This window comes from Ptychodera flava, chromosome 5 (genome assembly GCF_041260155.1).
Source record: "Ptychodera flava strain L36383 chromosome 5, AS_Pfla_20210202, whole genome shotgun sequence".
NCBI classification, from domain to species: Eukaryota; Metazoa; Hemichordata; class Enteropneusta; family Ptychoderidae; genus Ptychodera; species Ptychodera flava.
The window spans coordinates 37,230,058-37,256,550 of NC_091932.1; the positions used below are offsets into that span (position 1 = coordinate 37,230,058).

General features: G+C 37.9%; 1 protein-coding gene across 1 annotated transcript in view; it reads left to right on the forward strand.

The window, feature by feature from the left end:
- The first annotated feature begins 14,949 nt into the window (after positions 1–14,949).
- LOC139133828 (uncharacterized) overlaps positions 14,950–26,493 on the forward strand; it is a 115,642-nt gene continuing 104,098 nt past the window's right edge. Inside the window, exon 1 of the mRNA XM_070700592.1 lies at positions 14,950–15,276. The gene's annotated coding sequence lies outside the window, so the exon portion shown is untranslated. The remainder of the gene's footprint in view (positions 15,277–26,493) is intronic.

Sequence of the window (26,493 nt, forward strand, 5' to 3'; positions counted from 1 at the left end):
TGCACTGTTTTGAATTTGCTTCGCCAAGAAACGTGTTCGTCATTGTCCATGGAAGTATGTTTGCTCTCCTTTGAGGTTGTTTGTGAAACAAATTCCGGGATAGGCTTGGAATGCATACGATCGGCATCGCGGCAGTGCATGTGCTAGCCCTACGAGTATGACGAGAGTGTCCGGCTTTGGCTACGCCGCCTCCCACCTCCGTAGGCGGCGTAACCAAAGCCGGACACTGTCGCCATACTCGTAGGGCTATGCATGTAGCGTACCATGCTTGTGTAACTGCAAAGCTCAACGTGCATTCACGGTTGATACTCGTGTACAATCATGATGTGTTCAATTCTGATGAAGATTCATAAGTCTTACTTTTGCAGTCTTTTTTCCGTACGATAATCCCGACAATACGTGTTACTGTTAGACGAGGTGGCCATTTTATGATAAGTTTCAATACTGCACAGCTACATAGCGTCACTATCGTGTGATCGAGGTACAGCGTTGTTGAACGGGATACAGAAACTCTGCAGAGGGAGAAACGATCGTTGACATGAACAGTCAATGTACTTCAGCACGTAGTCCGCAGATAGCGGATCGAGAAAATAAACGTGTCCCAGTAATAACGGAATATTTATGTACATTAACTCGATATTAATCAAATTTCCAGCTCATCGCAAAAAAATGTATTGCAAAGATTAATTGTCACTGACAAATACTGCACTGTATGGAAAAAACAGTCTGTAGTGGTATTACCCGAGACAAACACTTGTGTTGTCAATTTTGATTTCATTTCATAAACTTCATACTTCATCGAGTATCGTGTATTTCAGCCTTTGTGAAGCCATTTTATTGATATTTTCAATTTTTGTCTTGGCTTTGTTGTGGAACATGTTGAATCGTCTCCGTGGACATGTAGGCAAAAGTGTGACGGGGTCGAAGTGACTTGGGTACCTGGGGCCGACCAAAACCAGTGTGAATTATTGGGGTCAAAGCGGACAGCGGCCGGGATGACGTGTTCCCCAAGCGAGCTACCTTCAGAAGTCTGTTTCATCGCAAAAAACGTCAACTTTTAAAACCCGTCATTTATTTACTGATGTTATTCTCAGCATCACAAACATATACGCCTCTGCTATGTATCCACAGCAAATAGTTATATTTGAGCGCCCCGTAAATGGGATCCTCGTTTTTTTGCGAACCCGGAAGTGTGTCTTGCTCAATGCATTTCCTACCCATAGCGAGGGAAACTGCCCGCGTTCCCATGCTCCCATGCACCCTTTTTCAATGCCAGTGCAACGCCATCTGTGCAAAATTTGTGGTGGTATGCTCCCGTGTGATGGAAAACCTCTCTTATTCTAACAATGACGTAGTTGACTTTGGACTTCGATTTCGTAAATGTGATGTCCATGCAGTGAGTTTGGGTTGGCGCGCTTATAATGCAATCTTCGCGCCGCCTGCGCGTCCTATAATGCATCTCGCCCGCCTGCGGTCCGATATCCCGCATTTATTAGCGATATTTATCTGTTTTGACTTGACCAAAGTTGGCAAAACTTGCTATGTACATTAAAGATACTATGATACAAGATTATTGAAAGTCATTTGACATTTTTTTCAGCCAATTCCCAATATGCATATTTAATGAACCTTCCAAATTAGGGATATATACTGGCATTTACTTGATAAAATTTGGCGAAACATGCTGTGTACATTGATCATTATACCAGGTTATAACAGTATTGAAAGTCATTTTGCATTTTCATGTCAGCTAATTCATAATTTGCATAAATAGCTAACAAGCTTTCACGGTTTGGCATATAGAGCTTGAAGGACTTGACCAAAGGTAATTACACATGCTATATTGTGATACAATGACAGTACTCAAAGAAATTAATTATTTTTATTTCAGCTAATTACATATTTGAATACTTAATGACCTTTAGAATTGATCTGTGGTGAAATTCATTGTGTTGATCATAACACTTTAAATGTAGCAAAGCATGTAGCAAAGGTTCAAACTTGCACATAAATGCAATATATAATGAAACACGTGAGCATTTTCAGTTCATATCTGTTATTCACAGTGATTTGCAAGTGATTAATTTCCCGCTGTCAGTTTCGTACTAACTGTATTGTTTACCTTGTTGCCAGATTTTATACTCAGTTTTTTTACTGTCACACACACGCTCATGTATCGCCGATGACATCACGCACGCTCCTCCCATGAGCCCTTTCGCGCCCATGGGATTTCGAGTTTATTTTCGTGAATGTCGTCTACTTCAACGTCTCCTTCGTCGCGCCGCCGTCGCTGGCGGGTGCAAACATGTGGCAAATTTGAGCTGCATTTTATTCAAGGTGAATTTTAGAAGGGATAAATGGTGACACTCCCTAGACTTAGGTTTCCCTTTATCGGTTTTCCCTCCATCGGGAGATTACACAGCACGGAGATAAATTTTCTAACAGCGCGGAGATTTTTACACAGCGCGAAGATATTGACACAGCGCGGAGAATTGTCGTTTTCGTCCACGGTACAAGAAACATTAAACAATCTCACTCTCTAGCAAAACCTTTTAGCAATGATGATTGCCCTGTATATTCTGCCCCGTTTCCATCAAACTAACGATAGAGGGCGCTGTGGGTCAAACTCTGGGTCAAACTCACATGCAAGAAGTGTACCTTATCGAATATTAAATTTGTATAGGCCAGAAGGAATAAAAGCAATGTGCCCAATGATATAGTTGGCACGATGATAGCCCAGAACAGCTGAAAGATGACACATCACCTGGACGTGATTGGTCACGCTAAAAAGACGTTTTGACTTATTTGATTTAAAGTCTGGTGCCGTTGTATTTATATATATAAAAAGAAGGATGTCGTGCATCTGCCTTCTGTTTTATTCACTGTGAACGTTTGAGGACTGGGGCATTGTCACGACTTAGATTATCGAAATTTCAAATCGAAAATGTCAAAACAAGTGTTTTAGAATATGATATATCAAGAATCACGACATCAGAAGGAGTGGACGTAATTTGTCACGGATTGTGATGATATCTTTTACTTAAGTTTCATACATCCTGCAATCTTAAGAATCTTAAGTAACATATTTCATTACGTAATTATGTTATTATTCATAACGCTCTGCTTACATCTGTATACGTCGATATATATATATATATATATATATATATATATATATAATATATAATATATATATAATATTAAAAACTACATTCAAGAAATATCACCATGTAAGATTTCAAGATAAAAATATCTTACTTTCTGTATAAGAGAACCATCGAAAATGCTGACTTTGCCTATAGGTAACGTTATTATTATGCATCTTCATTGTTTGGTCAGCAGCACAAACTTGTCTTTATAAAATCTAAAATTCATATGTAAAGGAATATTATCGAACTACACATTGCAGGAAATGGCAGTGCTCCAGTCTTAATCAGGTTCATTCATATTTAAGGGCAGAGAGTAGCACTAATTGGTACAGCAGAACTGCACAATATTAAAAGGTATGGCAAAATTGCATACGCTGCATTTCAAAAAGTTAAGAACACATTTGTTTCTGATCATCTTCCTTTTCAACTACCGTGACCGTCATGATGCGCAATTCTATAGAAAAAGGAATGTTTTAACTTTAGTGTATAGTATCAAACAGATAAGGATATTTCTGTGCTAGGAATTTTGCATTAGATTGGTGTTCGAATGAAGGCAATTGATGAAGCTACTCTGAAAACATTCATCGAACAGCATTAGTGATGGGAACATGGCCACAACGCGTTTACGGTTACTTCTCAGCGTACAGTCGATTCCATCGCAGTACCATCACCATGCACTCACGTCCACGATAACTGAAACATTGACAAGGTAAGGGTATCGACGAATCGTTCTTGCTTGACAAATGTTGCGCTCAGAACTGCACTCAAATCAAACCAAGTCTTGCATAGATGTTACTACTCACTGTACTTGCCTCCTTACGACCACGTTGACATTCACTCAGATTGTAAAAAAGTGTACACACAGGTGTTATAACATCTTTGATTAAACAAATATGTGATATGTGGTTCACCAAATTTGTGATTAAATCTACAAACGACAAATTCATTTACGTGTTATTGTTGTTGTTGTTGTTTTCTGGAGGGGGTTGTATATTTCGTGACGTTGTTGAGGGCGTCATCATGCTTGATAGGTACAGTCGTGAAGGGTAATAATTGCAGACGTAGTGTTTTATTGGTAACTAAATATACAAACAAACCAAAAATACAAAAACAATTAAACGTAAATGAAATTGTCTTTTGTAGGTTTAATCACATATTTTATCCAATAAGTAAGATTATATGAATGAACACTTGAAAGTAATTTCGTAAGTGTTAGACATGAGCTGTGAGTCATTCGTTTACAGCGTATTTGATAACGAACAGCACCATTAGATTGATTGATTTATATAGAAAACCATGGTACTTGTCATTGCTTTCGGCAAAAACTAAGTTTCAAGGCATATGGTATTTTTTACAAGACGCAACTCGTTCATTGGTTTGGTAACATGAATACAACTCTCATGTTTGAGACAAAAGCCCTATTTTGACAGAGACTTGCGGTACTTTCGCTGATAGAACCTACCTACCAGAATCGTCAACACCAGAAGATGCAATTAAACGATTCGGATAAGGAGACCAGCTCAAGAGGAGAGGCAGCGCGCCCTCAACGACAGGCCTGCATGTTCTTGTCATGCCAAACTCACAGTCAAAGCGGTAATCCGAGTATTGAGAGAAAACTCGTAGATATCTTGGTAAGGAACAGTTATCTAGTTACCATGGCAATAATACTCATGATGGCTTTCTATGCCTTGCCAAGAATAAATACTTTTCACAAGCAGTAGATTTCAACGATGTAAATATTCCTCTCTTTGGCCACTTCTTCAATTACGTGCGTTCAAAGAGTCAATCTCGATTTATTTTCACTGATTTAAGACAAAAATCAATAATATTCGACGAAATCGAAACATACTGAACAATGAAGTTATCTAACGTCAAGTTCATCACATGAGATCAAGTAAGCCGTATGTATGATATATTAATTGAAACAAACACAGTGAATGAATTTGAATTTGAATTAATGAAAAATATTACAGTCATAGAATGATAAAATGTAAATTATACACGATCAATTGAATTGCATGAATTTTCCATAATGTTAATATCGTGTCATGAGATCTTGCTTCAATTTAATTTGTATTATTATCTAAGTGACACTGTGAATAAAGTTTATAATTATCAAAATAAACTCCACAAATTATGCGCATGTATCAAAATACTGGATTCTATGACATATGATAAATCGATGTGGCAGAATCTGCTTCTAATTTGCAATGTCTTTCTAAATAAGCTTACATCAGCGAAAAGTAGAAACGGCAATATATATACAAGTCACTTCTTTTGTTTCTCCCTATCCTGATATACATCCATGTTTAAGGATGATAAATACCTTTTAGACACTTTCAGATTTTTGTTTTTCTCAATTGAACACGTCCAAACCCCAATAAAGTATACATTTTTTGAAAGCCCTGATATAGAGCTATCCGACCAAGCACAGTACACGGTCATTATTTGCATAAGAGTCACGTGACAAGCGTTTTGCTGAACCTTCCAAAAACCGGTTTTCCCGCCTTATGCAAACACGCTGCAAGATTTCCGGTTGGAATTTCTTCATTGACAAGCCTTGACAATATCCTTCAAAACAGTGTCTGCGATTTTTTCTCGGAGGCTCCATTCAAATTATATGGCGTGGTAATTAAAATTCCTTGAAAAGCACCTTCGTCCAACACCTTAAAGAGCGCATTAAAAAAAAAACACGAAGGCATATAAAGGAAATCCCTGACACTTATTTGAGTTCATTATGTTTCCAATGGACAGTGTGAATTTCAAGCAGCTAGTGTTTGTGAGCGCGAATTGACGAGGTGCCAAAGAAGGATACTTCATTCACACATTGAATTCGAGAGAAAACGCAAAAAACATGTTTTGATACTTCTGCGCTACGGCATTTGATAATTAAACGTGCACGAGCCTCAACACGGGCATACTTTGTTACCCAGTGATGATGACGGCCGGGAATGACAGTTGTTCAGAGAAAAAATCCCAGGAAAATAAAATAAATCGCGGAAAACTACCAATTTTTGGAGCCTTGCGTGTCGACACATCGCTTCAGTGGGAAAAACAATGACGTCAGCAGTCATTACTGTTAGCGGGCGTGTCCTAAATTCATATGTAGATAAGCTTGTTTGCGTTCCCAACATCACACTCCCTCACACACTATATAGACATTGCAGAACCGTAGACTTGATAGTGTACTATCGCACTAATTGCAAAGTTAGTTCTAGGACGCGCCATTGCGCAATAAAATCTCGAATGGCCCTCATTTCTACGTTTGACCACAGTCCCTCGTGGGCTATTCAGCTCTGGGACTATTCGCCCCATAGACGAGTGTACATAAGCGAGAAACAACCCAAGTTTGGAAACAGAATGGCTATAAAAACCACGCCATGTCACATTCCGTGTCCGATTTCACTGTGAAAATTAGCAAGTTCATCTATCATGTAACCGTCGATCGTTCCCTATCATTCTCAAAATTCATACCTGGTACTTAATTTGCTTCAAAAACGCTCGTTTCGTGTGATTTTCGGCCGAATTTGACGGACACATCGTCAAAACATAAGCGTGAGCAATGCGGGCACCTCTTGGGTACCTCCGCTTTACTGACGTTGGCGCCTCCTATCCATGAGGGATGACTGGAATGTTGCTCACGCTTATGTTTTGCCGAGGTGTCTCTCGAACTCGGCCGAAAATCACACGAAATGAGCATTTTGTAAGCAGATGAAGTATCAGGTATGAATTTTCGTGTGATTTTCGGCCGAGTTCACAAGACACCCTCGCCAAAACATAAGGCATGAACAACCTTCCAGTCACCCCTCATGGGTACGCGGCGCTAACATCAGTAAAGTGGAGGTGCCCAACGTCCACTTTGAGGTGACCGGATTATTGCTCACGCTTATGTTTTAGCGATGTGTCCGTCGAATTCGGCCGAAAATCACACGAAACGAGCGTTTGTGAAGCAAATTAAGGTTCCAAGACAAGAAATTGACCATTTTAAACCAACAATTATCTAGTGTTTAATTAGCTCAGAACCCCCGTAAATTGTATATTTTCGGAAAGCCTACATATAGGGGAACAGTTTGGTTACTATACTGTCACCATTGTTTACATAACTATCACGTGACAGGTAATTTGCATAACCTTTCAAAAATCGGTTTTCCCTATGTTTTGTTTCAATGCTTTAATATGTGGCTGAAATTTGTGTGAGTGCAAGCTTTCTGAAGGGTCTTCAAAAGTGTGTCTCAGAATTTTTTAAACCTTCTACAACAGTTTTTATGCCAGAAAAACTTCCAGAGCAGTGAATTTAAGCATAGTTGATTTCTTTAAAATTGTGCTCCAAAAAAACTAAGCAAGATATAAAAATCTGAGACACGCTTTTGAAGAGCGTTGTGACAGCTTGCATTCCAGCAAGTTTGAGTCAGATATTTTGAAGTATTGAGACAAAACATAGGGAAACCGTTTTTTTTGAAAGGTTATGCAAATTACCGTGTCACGTGATAGTTATGTAAACAATGGAGACACTGTGGTTACCAAAATGTTCCCGTATATCTAGACTTTCAGAAAATGTATACTTTACAGGGTTCTGAGCTTATTAACCGTTAGAGAATTGTTAGATTAAAAAGGTCAAATTTCTTGTCTTGGAACCTTAAGTACCAGGTATGAATTTTGAGAATGATATATGAACGGTCGACGGTTACATGATAGATGAACAAGGCTTGGTTGGTTACGGGGGCCCGATCTCCAGTATTCTCCTTTTCTTGACTTGATAGACTATAGTATCTTCTGCAGAAAATTCAAGATTTTTACATGTGTGATGATGATGGCCCCCGATTTTCTAAAATGGCCCCCTTGGGACAGGAGTTGGGCAAACAGTGGCCCGTGTGAACACTGTGTAATTGTTTATCTAACATTGCGAAGAAGACGTCAACCACCGTAAAGTGGCGTGTGCAGGCTCCGACCTCCATGCTTCGACCAACCCTAAGCACTGCTGAGAAATCGATGTCTTGACCACACAAAAAAAATGACCTGCTGTCTGGTGTAGACTATGTCTGGAACTGTACGAATACTTGTTTATTGGACTAGGCTTCGACAAACATTTAATTACGGTTTATTGTTTACAGACGGAAGTAATCCTGGTGTTTGGAGAAGTCACAGCATGTCACTATGTAAATTAGCTAGTGCCACGCACCGTTGTGTCACTCAAGGGGGATTATGCAAATAGCAATGCAAATGTGTCCACAATGTTTACAAAAGCTCCCCGATTTAACCGGGATAGCCACGTGCATTTGTTTTGATTTTTAAAAATCGTGAATTACACGGAAACCATTCCTTATCTTTAACTGGCGACACATCTCAATTCTGGGTCTTACTTCAAGGCGTATTCTCAGAGAATTTTGAAAATTTGACAGAAAAATGAACGATTTGGTATTTATCTACCTTATCCAGAACGCCTTTAGTTTTATTCAACCATAATCAAGCCCTATTGTTTGTATCAATGCCAAAGGATTTTTGACAATGCATGGACCTTGTTGATCGGGCTTCTCATTAATGACACTAGGCATTGTTATTTTGACCTTCTCTCTCCGGTTAAGAGAAGTTCAATCCATATTGGTTGTATTAGTTGTAGGAATATAAGTTTATCGGAAATCATACCTCTAGTAAAATAGTGGATAAGTTCGCCAAAAATAAGCTGCAATATTTTGTAACCATTGCCACATCAAAAGATCAATTGTTGCAATGCTATGATAACAGTTGACTTTCACTAATATGTGTGTTGAATCAGGTCGTACATATCTGTGATCTTGATATTGAATTACTGACAAATAATATATTACACACATTGTGGCTGTAAGCGTAATGATTCCTAGAGTACAGTGAAAAAGCAGACAAACTCAGCTATCATGGCTCTTTTCGGTTGCAGACGACACTAACATCGTTAATGCAGACAGCATTTAAAACATTCCAGAGTAAACAGTTAATTAGAACTGTTAACCTGCTAACAGTTTCGGAATATTTCACCCGGTAAATTGCTTTTTGCACGTAACGGCGTTAAATGACGAATACCAAGTGACTGTAAATTACAGAATCGTCATAGTGTGGGGACGACATGTATTAAAATTTAAGCTTATTGTCTGCTTTTTTCTTGCACCTGTTTTGATTAGTTCTGTATGTGACGTGGAAATTGTTCAGGTAATACCATTTCTGCAAATGACCCTAAAATTTTCATAACGGGGCTATTTAGGCCATGAAGACGCCTCATGCCCCTTTTTGTTTGGTAACAGACGCTGCGACACATAGCAGATTGGTTGGCTAAAGCACTCACGCACTATTTTCTGCAAATTTTATTACACTCTGTACTGGAGTAAGTAATTGTTTATTGTTTTTCTAGGCCACAGGCTCATATGCAAAAGAGATACATGACTTGTAGTGAAATATTAATTACATACGATACGCAAGAAATAACACGATACAAACACTTACGCAGATATCGCGAGTGAAGATATCCGCCCCATGGCTTTGAATACATATTTGCAAAGACAGATAAGTATCTTGTTATCCGATACAATTCTTGAAGGCCTATATATGAGCTGCAACTCTGCGAAATTTGTCCAACATCAAGGTACCTCCAATTTCTTCATATATTCATTGCAATCTACAAATTGAACGATCAAGTCATAAACCATGTCTTAACAACATTTGCTTGTGGCAGAATGGGCAAGAAATTGAACAGATTTTTGTTCATTTTAAATTTCCAGCCATTTTCAAAATCTTGCAATATTAGGTGAAAAACAGATTTCTTGGTCAAAATGGAGTGAATCCCTTTCCCGTCTTTTCAGTCGGTTGCAGCAAGTTGTATTTGTTCAGATTCAAATGTGTCCATGGGCCATTTACGCTGTTTATCTTGTAGTTGCATGGAGGCGGCCAATTTGGTTGCGGCACCTGTTTATTATTTGTCTTACTGAAACCTCTCCATGCAGTCCCACTCAGTGGATAGTTATACTTGTTTATTATTTGTCTTACTGAAACCTCTCCATGCAGTCCCACTCAGTGGATAGTTATACTTGAGTAAACATCGCTAAGTAAGAACATTTCTATCAACCAGTTTCAAGAGTTGCAGCTCATGTGTCTTTAATGCTCGAAATTTATCATGATTTGGTTCAACATATGTAAATACAGTAAAAATTCTGTTCTGAGAAGATTATAAATTGGACAAATTAAGAGAAAGTGGTATTCGTCTTCAATATCCGACCACCCTTGATTCAAATCTTGCATGTTCTGAGATAAGGGTCTATACCTTCACATCGACCTTCCCCGATTGCTAAGCCTGAAGACGAACACCAAATCGTTTAAAGGCTTGGATTAAATTTACTACTTCAATTCAGGAAAAGGTACCTCTCGGCTCCAGTAAGCTCTTGAAAACTCTATAGGAGCGCATATTTATACTTTTTTTAAACCGGGTTTGAATGCCTTACACCCTTTGGAGTTTTGTTGAAATATGCGTTGCCATCAGAACCCGCTAGCTTTAAAGCCGCGTTTAAATTTGCAATTACATTGCTGGTATTTTGAAATGCACCTCTAGCTCTTTGTAACAACACCTGGACATCTGCGGATTCAAACTTCGGCCAAGTTGTCGAAATGAAGCCCTAATTTTTCTGACCAGTTGCAATGGTACGACACATTGTTGATCCCCGTCACGGTAATTGCAGCTTGTTTTCTATTGGGTTGGTATAACCAGCCAGCTGACAGGTGAGAAGGAGAAGATCTGACCATAGACCCTAAAACGGATCCGTTTTAGGGTCTATGATCTGACTCATGCTTTGGGATGATATGGAAATAATTTCTATATCGAAGGAGATCAGAGAACACAATGACATAATCAACTATGCTGCAACCATTAGCAGTCACGCATGTTACATTCCCAGCTTTGTCATCACGGTGACACATTTTACCGTTTATAATATGCCTTATATATTTGCAGAAGAGACTTCCCAGCTTCGTTTACAACTATGTATTTCGAAGTACGTGGAAAATGAAAGTTGTCTGCTTGATAATTTATGAAATTGAGAAGTAGATAATCTGCTGAGACGTCAATAATAAAATCATCCTATTCCTATGCCCAAACGCCTCAAAGTTGCAAGGGCAAGATATTCATGAAACACATACTTAAACTTTTATCCAGATTTACAATTAAATGACGCAGCGAATCACTTTACTCCTAGAATATTTTTTAACTCTGAAACTTCTTTTTGACGGGACGGATACTCATGGAAATTAAGTGACCCCTCCATGTTGTTTGAAAAAGACGGGACCCCCTTGCAGTACTAAATTTAAAGTGACCCCCTTTCTGGATTTTGCAGGCCCACCCCAGCCGTAATAACTGAACGCTCCCTTACCAGGATTCACGGTCAAGATGAAAATGAAGAAACTTGCATTGAGTAAAATAGTCTACCCGATCGAGACCTGTGTGCTGTCGTTGCGTTTAGAATTTACTTGTTCTGAACTTGACTCAAGTGGTCAACTTCCAGTCTCGCGAAGTCGAAGGTTGCGCTCGACTTGCAATGCCAGCGCACACATAAGTGCATTGCTATTTCGAAGATTTTTTGCGTCCCACGGTTACTTTAATCAAACTTTAAATGACCGACTATATTGTATCCCAAACCCTTTATTCATCGTAACTTGAAATTCTCTGCACCATTAATCTCACCACCAGCAAAAATGAAAGAAAAGCTCTGCACCATTAATCTCACCACCAGCAAAAATGAAAGAAAAGCTCTGCACCATTAATCTCACCACCAGCAAAATGAAAGAAAAGCTAAGTCTAGAACAGGTCAAATTATGCAGACAATACCGATCGTTGTCTGTCACGCATTGATGGGCCATCGTCGTACGCAGTGAACACAATACTTTTCAGATAGTTAATGAAGTTCCGCAGAACATGCATACAAAATCCTTGCTACTATTTTCTGATGTATATGTTTGCCCTGCATGAAGTCAAGCTCATAGCAATAATTGCTGGTTTCGGCACATATATAAGTAAAGACAACTCAACTTTATCAAATGCATGTCCTTCATTGTTGTTGAGCTGGGCACGCCGCCATTAGTGCCTGCGACCTTGGGTAATAAGACGTCCTCGGCCAATTCAGACTCTTCACTACGTTTTTACCCCACATTTGGTATATCTTACCATAGTCTTCGATTGTGCAACCATAGACGTGACCGTAAAGAGACCAATTATTGTCTACATTAATTCTCTGCAATACAATATTATAAGAGGACAAGTTTATTTTGTATGGCAGATTGTATCATTAAATCGGATATCGTGTAGGTACTAGTGTGTGTGAGCATGATTGCAACAGTTGCCAACCATTTCATACTTCGATGGACGGTGCATCCAAATTTGTTCAAATGCACTTGACTATGAATATGGCAAGTTAAGGTCAATAGAAGATATTAATATCGTGCATACACTCATCCTGGCTTGCTACATGTAACCAATGTGAGGAAAGTGTCATTCACACTATTTTTCGTTATTTTGCGCAGTATGTGCCCAGGTGGGACTGTTTTAAATCGACATTTGCGCACATTTCTTCCTTTTCTGGTTCGCTTTTGTGGCCCTCCTTGCGTTTTCGACGGTACTGAGCACGAGCGCCGGCTTTGTTCTGCTGGACGTTATCGTGGTCGGTAATCCTGGACCGTTTAGTCAAAAGGAAAACAATGACACGCGGTGTAGCTGAGTTGGCCATTTAAGTAATATATCTGAGCTGTCCCAGTACCTAGACGGTGTGACCCAACACGTTTCGCCAAAAGAAAGACCACGTGTCAGGAGTTCAAAATTTGAAATGCCTAAATTGACCTTTGAACCTGAGTCGCTACCTTGAGTCAAACGTCGAAAGTACTTACATTGCCTCTCCTTACTTGTTTTTTTTCGCGATATTACCTTTTAGAGGTAAGCTTACGATTATTGTTTCTACGACTATGCATGGTGTTGTTGATGTTTGTTCGGCATTTGATTTGAATGATATTTCAAATTATTTTTAAGACAGAAATTTTTCCAGAGAGCGGACAGACAACAAACGAAACCATAGGGCAAAGAAAACAGTCCCCTAGGGTGGAGAGGGAGGGATTTTTGTGCAACGGTTTACCTTATTTGATTTTATTAATTTTGACTGTGATATTTCAAATAAAGAGTTCAACTCCACATCGTCTGACTGATTTATATATTACCGACAAGTCCTTATCTCCTCTCCGACTTGTGTATAGATCACTACAATTGCTCCGAAACATTGCCAACTTGTTAATTCGCTGTCCGTATCAGCATAGACTCTCGAGAAAAACGAGTTTTCTCGAGAGTCTATGGTATCAGCGGATTAAGTGATTGAGTCAACACCACAGCCGTCCCACACGCATTAAAAATCCATATTTTACTCACAGTCCCTCCACAGTTTTACTACGTGTGTGACGGCTGTGGTGTTGACTCAATCAATTAATCCGCTGATACGGACAGCGGATTAGCAAGTTGGCAATGTTTTCGGAGCAATTATAGTGGTGTATACACAAGTTGGAGAAGAGATACGGACTTGTCGGTAATATATAAAGCAGTCAGACGGTGTGGAGTCGAAACCTTTATTTGAAATACCACAGTCAAAATTAATAAAATTACTTGTAGTAATAAAGAAAGCAGTCAGACGGTTTGGAGTTGAACTCTTTATTTGAAATATCACAGTCAAAATTAATCAAATCAAATAAGGTGAACCGTTGCACAAAAACCCTTCCTCCCCACCCAAGGGGACTGATTTCTTCCCCCTATGACCAAACTTGGCTTTTGTTGGCAAGTCAACGGAGGCCACGACAAATCTTTTTTTTCAAAAGTTGTAAAGGTACTGCCTAAATAAGCGATAACTTTCAGCTGGTTGCTCACTTTCTACTATTTTTATAGTATTTTATACAAAGGCACAGACTTATTCTACCTGCAACTTAAAACTGATTGTGATTTTGTAGCTCATTCTTTGCTATTTTTCACAATATTTGGTAGCCGGTATCTGACACTTCGTTTTCGTGTCGGCTACATGGAAGATCAGCCGCTACATGGACGATCAGCCAAATAAAATGGCTGTGAGCACTTAACATGGAAATACATTACATAAGATGACGTCAAGCACAAGGCATTTTCGTTGAGACAAAAGTCGGTCTCCTATAAAGCGCTGAGAAAAGTAGCAATGCAGACATATTTAAATCAGAATTGACGAATTATATGCAGGGATACAATAATTGCCAAGATCTTGCTGTAGGCAGATTACTTATCGTATAAAGGCATATGTGTTGGTTAGCATGTGTACAGAAAAACGTACGAAAATGCAGCCATACTGGAAACGAGGAACGAGAATAATACATGATTCTTTCTTCGCTATCATTTTAATGGTATGAAAAAAATGGCTATCGGTGATTACGTTCTATTTCCTCTAAAGAATCGAATGTGAGCTAAAAAGATAGAGGGAGACGGTTATAATTTAATAAGTACATTAGTCTGTGAGCCGACCAATCTTTTGTGTCACTTTGTTGACATGGGTTTTCCGCATAACTTTGCAATCTACAATCTCAAGTTGTACTGATTATATAACAGCAGACCCGTACGCATACTCGCTGTATAATAGCTCAAACAAATCAGGAGAATTTCTGTATGCTGTCGACGTCGATTACTTCTCTTTATGTTAATTTTGCTTTATAACATAAATGACTGCTGGTTCCACGGCTTATTGTCCAATCAGACAGCATGTTATGTAAGAAACAGTCATGGCGAGGTCAACAACACTGTATGTGTGCGTGTCATGATTTAGATATACAAAATGAACTATTCGATGAATGCGACCATTGTGTGAAGCATCCGTGGTCGAATTCATCGAAAGCGTCGAGAAATGGGAGTCTCTTGACGGTTTGGAAAAAGAAGTTGCAATGAACTTCATGGTTTTCATGTTAAGTGTTACTGACTTTTCATAGACAAATGCCGTATTACTCATCAAGCAGCTGCGGAGACACGGATTGAAAAGCATAGGCCAAGATTACCAGTAACGCATGTAGCAGAAGATGAATGCTATGATAGCATTGATAAGAAAACTGAACCTGTAAAGCGAAGTTTAAGGTCAGTTACTGGTTCCCACGGTATTTGTTGGGGTAACCATAGAAGCCTGGTGCAGCCAACGAACAATGCACTTTTAAAGGGGTCCTTACTATGATAAGATATATTGTACATGACAAGTAATGTGAACTGACTAATTTTAAGTCAAGAGGGTAATTAGTTAGCTGTTCATTATTTGCCCTCCCACTAATTTTTTTAACTTACCCTGTCTCATTCGAGGTCACCATGACATTGCACTTTTATATGATATCCGATATTTACGGCTACTAGACTATACAATATCGAAGTTAGATTGGCTTAGCTAGATCTATAAAGGGCTGAAATCTCCGATATATATCGGATATTTACGCGCGATTTCACTGAATCTAGTAACGTCTAGTATCGAAGCTAGAGTCAGTCCTTGGAAGTCGGGTTTGGCCAGAACTGTGAGGCGGTGAAATCTCCGATATATATCGGATATTTACTTGCGATTTGACTGAATCTAGTATCGTCTAGTATCGAAGCTAGAGTCAGTCCTTGGAAGTCGGGTTTGGCCAGAACTGTGAGGTGGTGAAATCTCCAATATATATCGGATATTTACTTGCGATGTGACTGAATCTAGTATCGTCACGAGGCAAGTCATTCTAGTATTGTCTAGTAGTCATTCTAGAATCGTCTAGTATCGGGTTTGGCCATAACTGTGAGGTGGTGAAATCTCCGATATAGATCGGATATTTACTTGCGGTTTGAATGAATGTAGTATTGTCTAGTATCGAAGCTAGAGTCAGTCCTTGGAAGTCGGGTTTGGCCAGAACCGTGAGGTGGTGAAATCTCCGATATATTATCGGATATTTATACGCGATTTCACAGAATCTAGTATCGTCTAGTATCGAAGCTAGAGTCAGTCCTTGGAAGTCGGGTTTGGCCAGAACTATGAGGTGGTGAAATCTCCGATATATATCGGATATTTACGCGCGATTTGACTGAATCTAGTATCGTCTAGTATCGATATTAGAGTCACCAAATCGCCGATAAATATCGGGTAAATATCGGAGATTTCACAGATTCGGCGTGCCGAGGCACAAGGCAAGTCATTCTAGTATCGTCTAGTATCGATATTAGAGTCCCCAAATCGCCGAAAAATATCGGGTAAATATCGGAGATTTCACAGATCCGGCGTGCCGAGGCACAAGGCAAGTCATGCAAGTATCATCTAGTATCGATATTAGAGTCCCCAAATGGCCGAAAAATATCGGGTAAATATCGTCGATTTCACGGGCGCCGCTTCCCATGGGACAACCGCAGTTAGGGGCCGAGCGCCCTCATGGGCGAGGCCCCTATTGGTATTGCTCAAATTCTACTTTCTTCTTCTTAGGGGCCCAAGCCGACCGGCTGGGCCCCTATTGTTATTGCTCAAGTTCTACTATCTTCCTCTTCTTCTTAGGGGCCGAGCGCCCTCATGGGCGAGGCCCCTATTGGTATTGCTCAAATTCTACTTTCTTCTTCTTCTTCTGCCGTTTTTTTGTCAGTCCTAATCTCTGAAACTGCTCAATGAAATTTTTTGAAACTTGGTACAATGTTTAAGGTCAATGAGAGGTAGTGCATGTTAGTCTTGAATTTTTAATTAGTCATGTGACCTGGCTACAATTTTGAAATGAAAATGTTTTTTACTGTCCCATTTCCATAAAATTTGACCGATCCAAAATCTTTTCGCAAACTTTATAGGCAATAATACCTAGTTGCTATATAATAAATTTCAAGGAAATTGACCTGGCAGTTTTTGAGAAGAAGATTTTTAAAGTATTATTTTTCTGATTTTTCAATGACCTTTGACCTCCCCTATACCTCTGCAGCTAAGCTATACCAATGGCTTATTCTGGCCTATGTAAGAGTCCTGGGGGCCGGGGGCTAGTGACTACTGAACAATGACCAACAGGGGATCAAACTGCAAATCAATATTTTGAGGATGAACTTGACCTATGACCCTAGAATGTTTCTATACCTCATTGATGATGCACATATCTAATTCCAGCCTTCAAACTAGAGCTAGAGTTCTGATTTTTGGTACACAAGGACATGTATCAGTGTTAAGATTTTTTAACAAAATGTCACATGACCAGCACATCCCATACCTCATTGATTATGCGCATATCTAATTCTTGACAAGCCACTAGAACTGGAGGTCTGATATTTGGTATATAGGGATAACTATTGAAAACAATTTTTTTCACAAAATGTCACATGACCTTGATGACCCTTGACCCCAAATATACATATCTCTCCATAACTCAGTAACCACAAGGGCTACACCCTTCATATTTGGTATGATGGATACCTTATGGTACCATATGTCATGCCTCAATAAATATGCACATATCTAATTTTGGGCAAGCCAACAGAGCTAGAGGTCTGATTTTTGGTATATAGGGATAATATGGGATACAATTTTTTTGACAAAATGTCATGTGACCTTGGTGACCTTTGACCTCAAATATACATATATATCCATAACTCAGTAACCACAAGGGCTACACCCTTCATACTTGGTATGATGGGAGACCTTATGGTACCATAGGTCATGCCTCATTAAATATGCACATATCTAATTCTGGGCAAGCCAATAGAGTTGGAGGTCTGGTTTTTGGTATATAGGGATAACTATGGGATACAATTTTTTTGACAAAATGTCACGTGACCTTGATGACCTTTGACCTCAAATATACATATATGTCCATAACTCAGTATCCACAAGGGCTACACCCTTCATACTTGGTATGATGGGAGACCTTATGGTACTATAGGTCATGCCTCATTTAATATGCACATATCTAATTCTGGGCAAGCCAATAGAGTTAGAGGTCTGGTTTTTGGTATATAGGGATAACTATGGGATACAATTTTTTTGACAAAATGTCACGTGACCTTGATGACCTTTGACCTCACATATACATATATGTCCATAACTCAGTAACCACAAGGGCTACACCCTTCATACTTGGTATGATGGGAGACCTTATGGTACCATAGGTCATGCCTCATTAAATATGCACATATCTAATTCTGGGCAAGCCAATAGAGCTAGAGGTCTGGTTTTTGGTAAATTTGGATAAGTATGGGATACAATTTTTTGACAAAATATAATGTGACCTTTATGACCTTTGACCTCAAAAATACATATTTGTCCATAACTCAGTAACCACAAGGGCTACACCCTTCATACTTGGTATAATGGGAGACCTTATGGTACCAAAGTTCATGCCTTATTAAATATGCACATATCTAATTCTGGGCAAGCCAATAGAGTTAGAGGTCTGGTTTTTGGTATATAGTTATAACTATGGGATACAATTTTTTTGACAAAATGTCACGTGACCTTGATGACCTTTGACCTCAAATATACATATATGTCCATAACTCAGTAACCACAAGGGCTACACCCTTCATACTTGGTATGATGGGAGACCTTATGGTACCATAGGTCATGCCTCATTAAATATGCACATATCTAATTCTGGGCAAGCTAATAGAGTTAGAGGTCTGATTTTTGGTATATAGGGATAACTATGGGATACAATTTTTTTGACAAAATGTCACGTGACCTTGATGACCTTTGACCTCAAATATACATATATGTCCATAACTCAGTAACCACAAGGGCTACACCCTTCATACTTGGTATAATGGGAGACCTTATGGTACCAAGGTCATGCCTTATTAAATATGCACATATCTAATTCTGGGCAAGCCAATAGAGTTAGAGGTCTGGTTTTTGGTATATAGTTATAACTATGGGATACAATTTTTTTGACAAAATGTCACGTGACCTTGATGACCTTTGACCTCAAATATACATATATGTCCATAACTCAGTATCCACAAGGGCTACACCCTTCATACTTGGTATGATGGGAGACCTTATGGTACTATAGGTCATGCTTCATTTAATATGCACATATCTAATTCTGGGCAAGCCAATAGAGTTAGAGGTCTGGTTTTTGGTATATAGGGATAACTATGGGATACAATTTTTTTGACAAAATGTCACGTGACCTTGATGACCTTTGACCTTAAATATACATATCTGTCCATAACTCAGTAACCACAAGTGCTACACCCTTCATAATTGGTAGGATTGGAGACCTTATGACGCCACATCATGTACCTCATTAAATATGCACATATCTAATTCTGGGCAAGCCAATAGAGCTAGAGGTGTGATTTTTTGTATATGGGGATAAGTATGGGATACAATTTTTTCAATAAAAGGTCACGTGACCTCGATGACCTTTGACCTCAAATATACATATCTGTCCATAACTCAGGAACCACAAGGGCTAGACGCTTCTTATTTGGTATAAAGGGAGACCTTATGGTGCAATATCCGGTACTTCATTAAATATGCACATATCTAATTCTGGGCAAGCCAATAGAGCTAGAGGTCTGATTTTTTGTATATGGGGATAAGTATGGGATACAATTTTTTCAATAAAAGGTCACGTGACCTCGATGACCTTTGACCTCAAATATACATATACGTCCATAACTCAGGAACCACAAGTGCTACATCCTTCATATTTGGTATGATGGGAGACCATATGGTGCCATATGTGGTACCTCATTAAATATGCACATATCTAATTTTGGGCAAGCAAACACAGCTAGAGGTCTGATTTTTGGTATATGGGGATAAGTATGGAATACAATTTTTTCAACAAAATGTCACGTGACCTCGATGACCTTTGACCTCAAATATACATATACGTCCATAACTCAGGAACCACAAGTGCTACATCCTTCATATTTGGTATGATGGGAGACCATATGGTGCCATATGTGGTACCTCATTAAATATGCACATATCTAATTTTGGGCAAGCAAACACAGCTAGAGGTCTGATTTTTGGTATATGGGGATAAGTATGGGATACAATTTTTTCAACAAAATGTCACGTGACCTCGATGACCTTTGACCTCAAATATACATATACGTCCATAACTCAGGAACCACAAGTGCTACATCCTTCATATTTGGTATGATGGGAGACCATATGGTGCCATATGTGGTACCTCATTAAATATGCACATATCTAATTTGGGCAAGCAAACACAGCTAGAGGTCTGATTTTGGTATATGGGGATAAGTATGGGATACAATTTTTTAACAAAATGTCACATGACTTCGATGACCTTTGACCTCAAATATACATATACGTCCATAACTCAGGAACCACAAGTGCTACATCCTTCATATTGGTATGATGGGAGACCATATAGTGCCATATGTGGTACCTCATTAAATATGCACATATCTAATTTTGGGCAAGCAAACACAGCTGGAGGTCTGATTTTTGGTATATGGGTATAAGTATGGGATACAATTTTTTCAACAAATGTCATGTGACCTCTAAGACCTTTGACCTCAAATATACATATACGTCCATAGCTGAGGAACCACAAGTGCTACATCCTTCATATTTGGTATGATGGGAGACCATATGGTGCCATATGTGGTACCTCATTAAATATGCACATATCTAATTTGGGCAAGCCAACACAGCTGGAGGCCTGATTTTTGGTATATGGGGATAAGTATGGGATACAATTTTTTCAACAAAATGTCATATGACCTCGATGACCTTTGACCTCAAATATACATATACGTCCATAACTCAGGAACCACAAGTGCTACATCCTTCATATTTGGTATGATGGGAGACCATATGGTGCCATATGTGGTACCTCATTAAATATGCACATATCTAATTTTGGGCAAGCAAACACAGCTGGAGGTCTGATTTTTGGTATATGGGGATAAGTATGGGATACAATTTTTTCAACAAAATGTCATGTGACCTCGATGACCTTTGACCTCAAATATACATATACGTCCATAACTCAGGAACCACAAGTGCTACATCCTTCATATTTGGTATGATGGGAGACCATATGGTGCCATATGCGGTACCTCATTAAATATGCACATATCTAATTCTGGGCAAGCCAATAGAGCTAGAGGTCTGATTTTTGGTATATGGGGATAAGTGTGGGATACAATTTTTTCGACAAAATGTCACATGACCTCGATGACCTTTGACCTCAAATATACATATACGTGCATAACTCAGGAACCACAAGTGCTACATCCTTCATATTTGGTATGATGGAGATCTTATCGTGCCTGACTGGTACCTCATTAAATATGCACATATCTAATTTTGGTCAATCCAGTAAAGCTAGTGGTCTGGTTTTTGGTACATGGGGATAAGTATGGGATACAAAATTTCGACAAAATGTCACGTTACCTCAATTACCTTTGACCTCAAATATACACATATATCCATAAGTCAGTAGCCACAAGTGCTACACCCTTCATATTTGGTAGGATGGGAGACCTTATGACGTGACATCATAAACCTCATTAAATATGTACATATATCATTCTCTTCAAGCCAATAGAGCTAGAGGTCTGATTTTTGGTATATGGGATAGGTATGGGATACAATTTCTTTGACAAATTGTAACGTGGCCTCGATGACCTTTTACCCCGAATATACTAATGCGCCTATAAATCAGTAGCCATAACGGACAGAGTCTTCATGTTTGGTGATATACTAGATCATATGGTGTCATATCATGTGACTTATTAATTATGTGCATATCTAATTTATGGGGAGCCAATAGAGCTAGAGATCTGATTTTTTGTATGCATGGATAACTATAGGGTAAAAAATTGTCACATGATCTCAGTGACTTTGACCCCTAATATACTTATATGCCTGTAAATCAGAAGCCATAAGGGGCAGAGCCTTCATATTTGGTTAGTAGACCTTATGGTGTTATATTATTTGCCTCATTACTTATGTGCATATCTAATACTGTGCTAGGAAAAAAGATAGAGTTTTGAATTTGGTATGCAGCAATGAATATGAGAGTAATGATGTATGACATACTGTCATGTGACCTCAGTGACCTTTGACCCCTAATATACTTATATGTCTATAAATTTGTAGCCATAAGGCCTAGAGACTTCATATTTGGTGAGTTGGTAGACCTTATGGTGTCATATTATATGCCTCATTAATTATGTGCATATCTAATTCTGTTCTAGGAAATAGATATAGAGGTCTGATTTTTTGGTATGCAGGGATAAATATGGGAGCAATGATGTATGATATATTGTCACGTGACCTCTATAACCTTTAACCCTAATAAACTTCTATGCTAATTAATCGGAAGCCATAAAGCTTAGAGCCTTCATATTTAGTAAGATGGTAGACCTTATGTCATCACGTCATGTCCCTCATTAATTATGTACATATCTAATTCCAGGCAAGCTAATAGGGCTGGACGTCTGATTTTTTTTTGTATATAGGGATAAATATGAGAGCAAAGATGTATGACAAACTGTCATTTGACCTTGATGAGCTCTGATCCCTAAAAATACTTATACACCTATAAATGAGTAGCAATAAGGGATAGAGCGTTTATATTTGATGTGATGGTAGACCGTATGGTGTTTCATTATGTGACTCATTAAATATGTGCATATGTAATTTTTGGTAAGGCAATAGAGCTGGAGGTCTGATTTTTGGTATGGATCGATAACTATGGGGTCAAATATTTTTTGTATACTGGGACCAGTATCGTAGTAAATTTGTTAGAACAAAAAGTCACATGACCAGCACATCCTATACCTCATTTGACGTTTGATGTCTTTGACACACTTGGATTGCTTCGCCATCTTAATCTCAGGATTTGCTCCATGAAATCTTCTCAAACTTGGTACAATGGTTAGGGTAAATGAGAGGTAGTGTATATTTTTCATTAGTCACGTGACTTGGTAACAATAATAGATTTTTCAAAATTTAAAATTCATGAAATGTCTGTTACTCATGAAACTGAAATTTTACTCATATCATCCTCAGTGCAAGTGCTTTCAAGTTTGAGAGACGTATTTTAATCAGTGATATGGTTTGGCCACGATATTGGATTTTAAAAAAATAGGATTTTAATCTTTGATAATCTTCTTCCCCAGAACCATCAACTGATTGATCTGAAATTTTACTCAGTACATCCTCATTGCAAGCGCTGTCAAGTTTGGGAAAGCCATTTTGGTTGGTCACATGGTTTATATTATAGCCACAATATTTGATGTTTGGAAAATCCCCATTTAATCTTGAAAATGTTCTCCTAATCCAACACACCGATTGAATTGAAATTTTACTCGTGTCATCCCTAGTGTGAGCACTTTGAAGTTTGAGAAGAACTTTGACCTAGTTTCATGTATTTCAGCAACTACATGTATGAGAGCTATAGATTTGTTTTTTGTTTGATCTGCCCACTTAGGTGTATCTCTAGAAATCTGTCGTGTTGAGGACTGGAACCACCATGAATATGTGATCATCAAATGATTTCAAAGATCTTCTTTTAACAGTAGTGCAGCATCTGTGAACATAATTTGAAGTTTCTATGCACTTTGATAGCTATCTTTAATTTTAATGAGTACAAACAACATTAATCTTCTCTGGAGACACCTGTTGTTAGGTGTTTTGCACAGTATCTCTATAATTTGTATATATTCAAAGATCTAAGAAATATTTTGACCTGCTAAAGCAAGTATGGTATCTGGTAAGTAATTGAGCCCAATTATACCTTATCTTTGTTTGTAAAAACGTGGAAGTTTATGCTTTTAATGATAGGGGGCCTAGTGGCTGGTATAGTGAAGCTCTGAGTAGATGCATACAACTTAAAATATTAGAATCATAAATTATCTTTAGGTATGCATCCATTGTCTCCAGATAAGCATTCCCTTATGTGATATGATTTAAAGTCTTTGTTTGATGTAGTGCAAAGGGACTATAATTTGTTCATAAATGTTTTCACACAATAATTGTTCTACGTTAACTTATCTCAGCAACTGTTACAAGTTTGGCTGTAGTACTGATATCTGTCCCTGACAAATATGCAGTTGGAATTACTACACAGTGTAAAAGATATATTCTATCTCACTTTTAAACCATATTTTGTAAGGACACAAATCAAACACAATTATATTATATTATAACTTTAAATTGTTTATTCAATTTGTCACAAGCAATTAAAATGTATTATATTATTATCATATAGATAAGTTTACCGTCTGAATACACAATGACAAATTTAGAATATAACATATGACTACAATGTAGAAGATATTTGAATATGCAAAAATGTTTATAAACAGGACTAAATACAACTGTTTAAGTAATAGGTAATTACAGTGTCAGTTGCATCAAACATGACACTATACCTCAAAGTGAGTATCTATCATCAACACAATCAGCAGACAGCTCATGTAAATGGAACTGCATGGCATATAAATAAAAAAGAGTACTGTAAAATTCCCAATTGAGGCCGCACATCTAATTGAAGCTATACTCTGACTTTGAAACATAGTCTTGGCTCATTGTTCGCCACTTTTGGGTTTTTGAATTGTACCATAATAGAAGCTGCCTTCCTTTTTTGAGCCCATCATGAAACGACGTGCGCTAAAATTCACACCAGCTGGTTTGCGTCATTGACTTGTGCTAATGATTGACAGGTGTGTTTCTTACAGGAAAAATACACAATAAAAACTTCCTTTTTAACACTACTACTATTGTGTATTTTGTAATTGATAATAACAAAAGTTCAAACAATGCCACATGGATCAATACGTTTGTGTGTATGTTTGAACACTGTCCCTCTATGGGGACCATGGCCGCAGTTTGAATGATAAAGTGCCAGTATTGACAATTCAATCTAGGTTATATGTTATGAATGACACAGAATAACTAAAGGAAGTTTTGTCAGTGTGGTAAACACTGCTACAGTCAATTACCTGATGTAACAATTTTGAAGCAACAGTGTTTTTGGTAATATTTAATCTTTCTTTAAGTTTTAGAATACTGCAATATATTGTTTGACAAATATCATAATCATTATATGTAAATAAAGATGTCTAGTATGAAGCGTAAGTGGCAGCATTTACATAGTTTTGGAACCAAGTATGATTTTGAATATGACAGTCAGTTGTATCCTCTGAATTTCAGGGATGAGGGAAAATTGCCTAAAGCAACAATGAAGATATGCTGTCATCTTTAGCAGGGAAAATATATTATCATTTGAAATGAGCAGTTATGTTTGAAAATAAAATTTGTATACAGCCACTGTTCTCAAGCAATAATGTTTCTTATATAATCATTTGGCTATTGAAAAATACTCTTATATTTGAAAATATTACATCAATATTGAAATACAATCTATTGCACAAATAATCATTCATTACAAATACATCAGATTATATTATCTTCTAGACTTTGTACAAGTCTGTGGGCACACACATATAAAAAAGAATAAACTGAAGAAATAAGTATTGGCAGACTGCAGTCAAATTAGTGGTAAGCTGTTCTGTATATTGTGAGGTGAATACAATGGCAAAGCCTGTAACCACTGAGTAGAAAAGCCAAATGACTAGGAGTATTCTAATTATCTCCATTTTGCATTTAATTTTACATTCAATGCATAATACAAAAATACATGAAATATTCATTTTTTTCATGACAATTAGATGACTGTAATAGCTATTTGCCATGTTGGATTTACAGAAAATATTAATCTATGGTGCAAATATTGATAACACTATACTTACTATGACAAAGTACTGTACTCAAAACATAAATTGCAGAAACAATGGCTTGAAAAATACATCAGTATTGTCATGCTTACACAGTCACATCACAAAATAAGGTCAATGCTTCACTCTATCTGTCTATAGACATTACCTCAATGGCTGAAGTTAATGTATTCCCATATTTATAACACAATGATATTATTGGGTATACACTTTGCTTCATCTGTTTACATATTCAAGTATGTGCTATAGTAGAGATACTCAAAAGATGACAATCAATGACCCATCACTTTTTCCTATTTACTAAATAGAGTTACCGCATTGCTGGAGAGATAATTTGCTAAAATGTAAGAGATGTTTCTGGATTTTTTAAGATAATGTGCAACATATTTGAGGAAATGCATGTACTGTTGTTTATAAAAATCATGACGTTTACAAGTGGTCTGCCATATTTGACTAACCATTGCTTAGTATTGATTTAGAACTGTACAATAATACATGATTTGTCTTTAAGCTTTCAGCAGCAGCATTTTAACCAATGACTTTTACAAAACTTATTTCTTCCTACTTTTTACATTTAACAATAAAGTA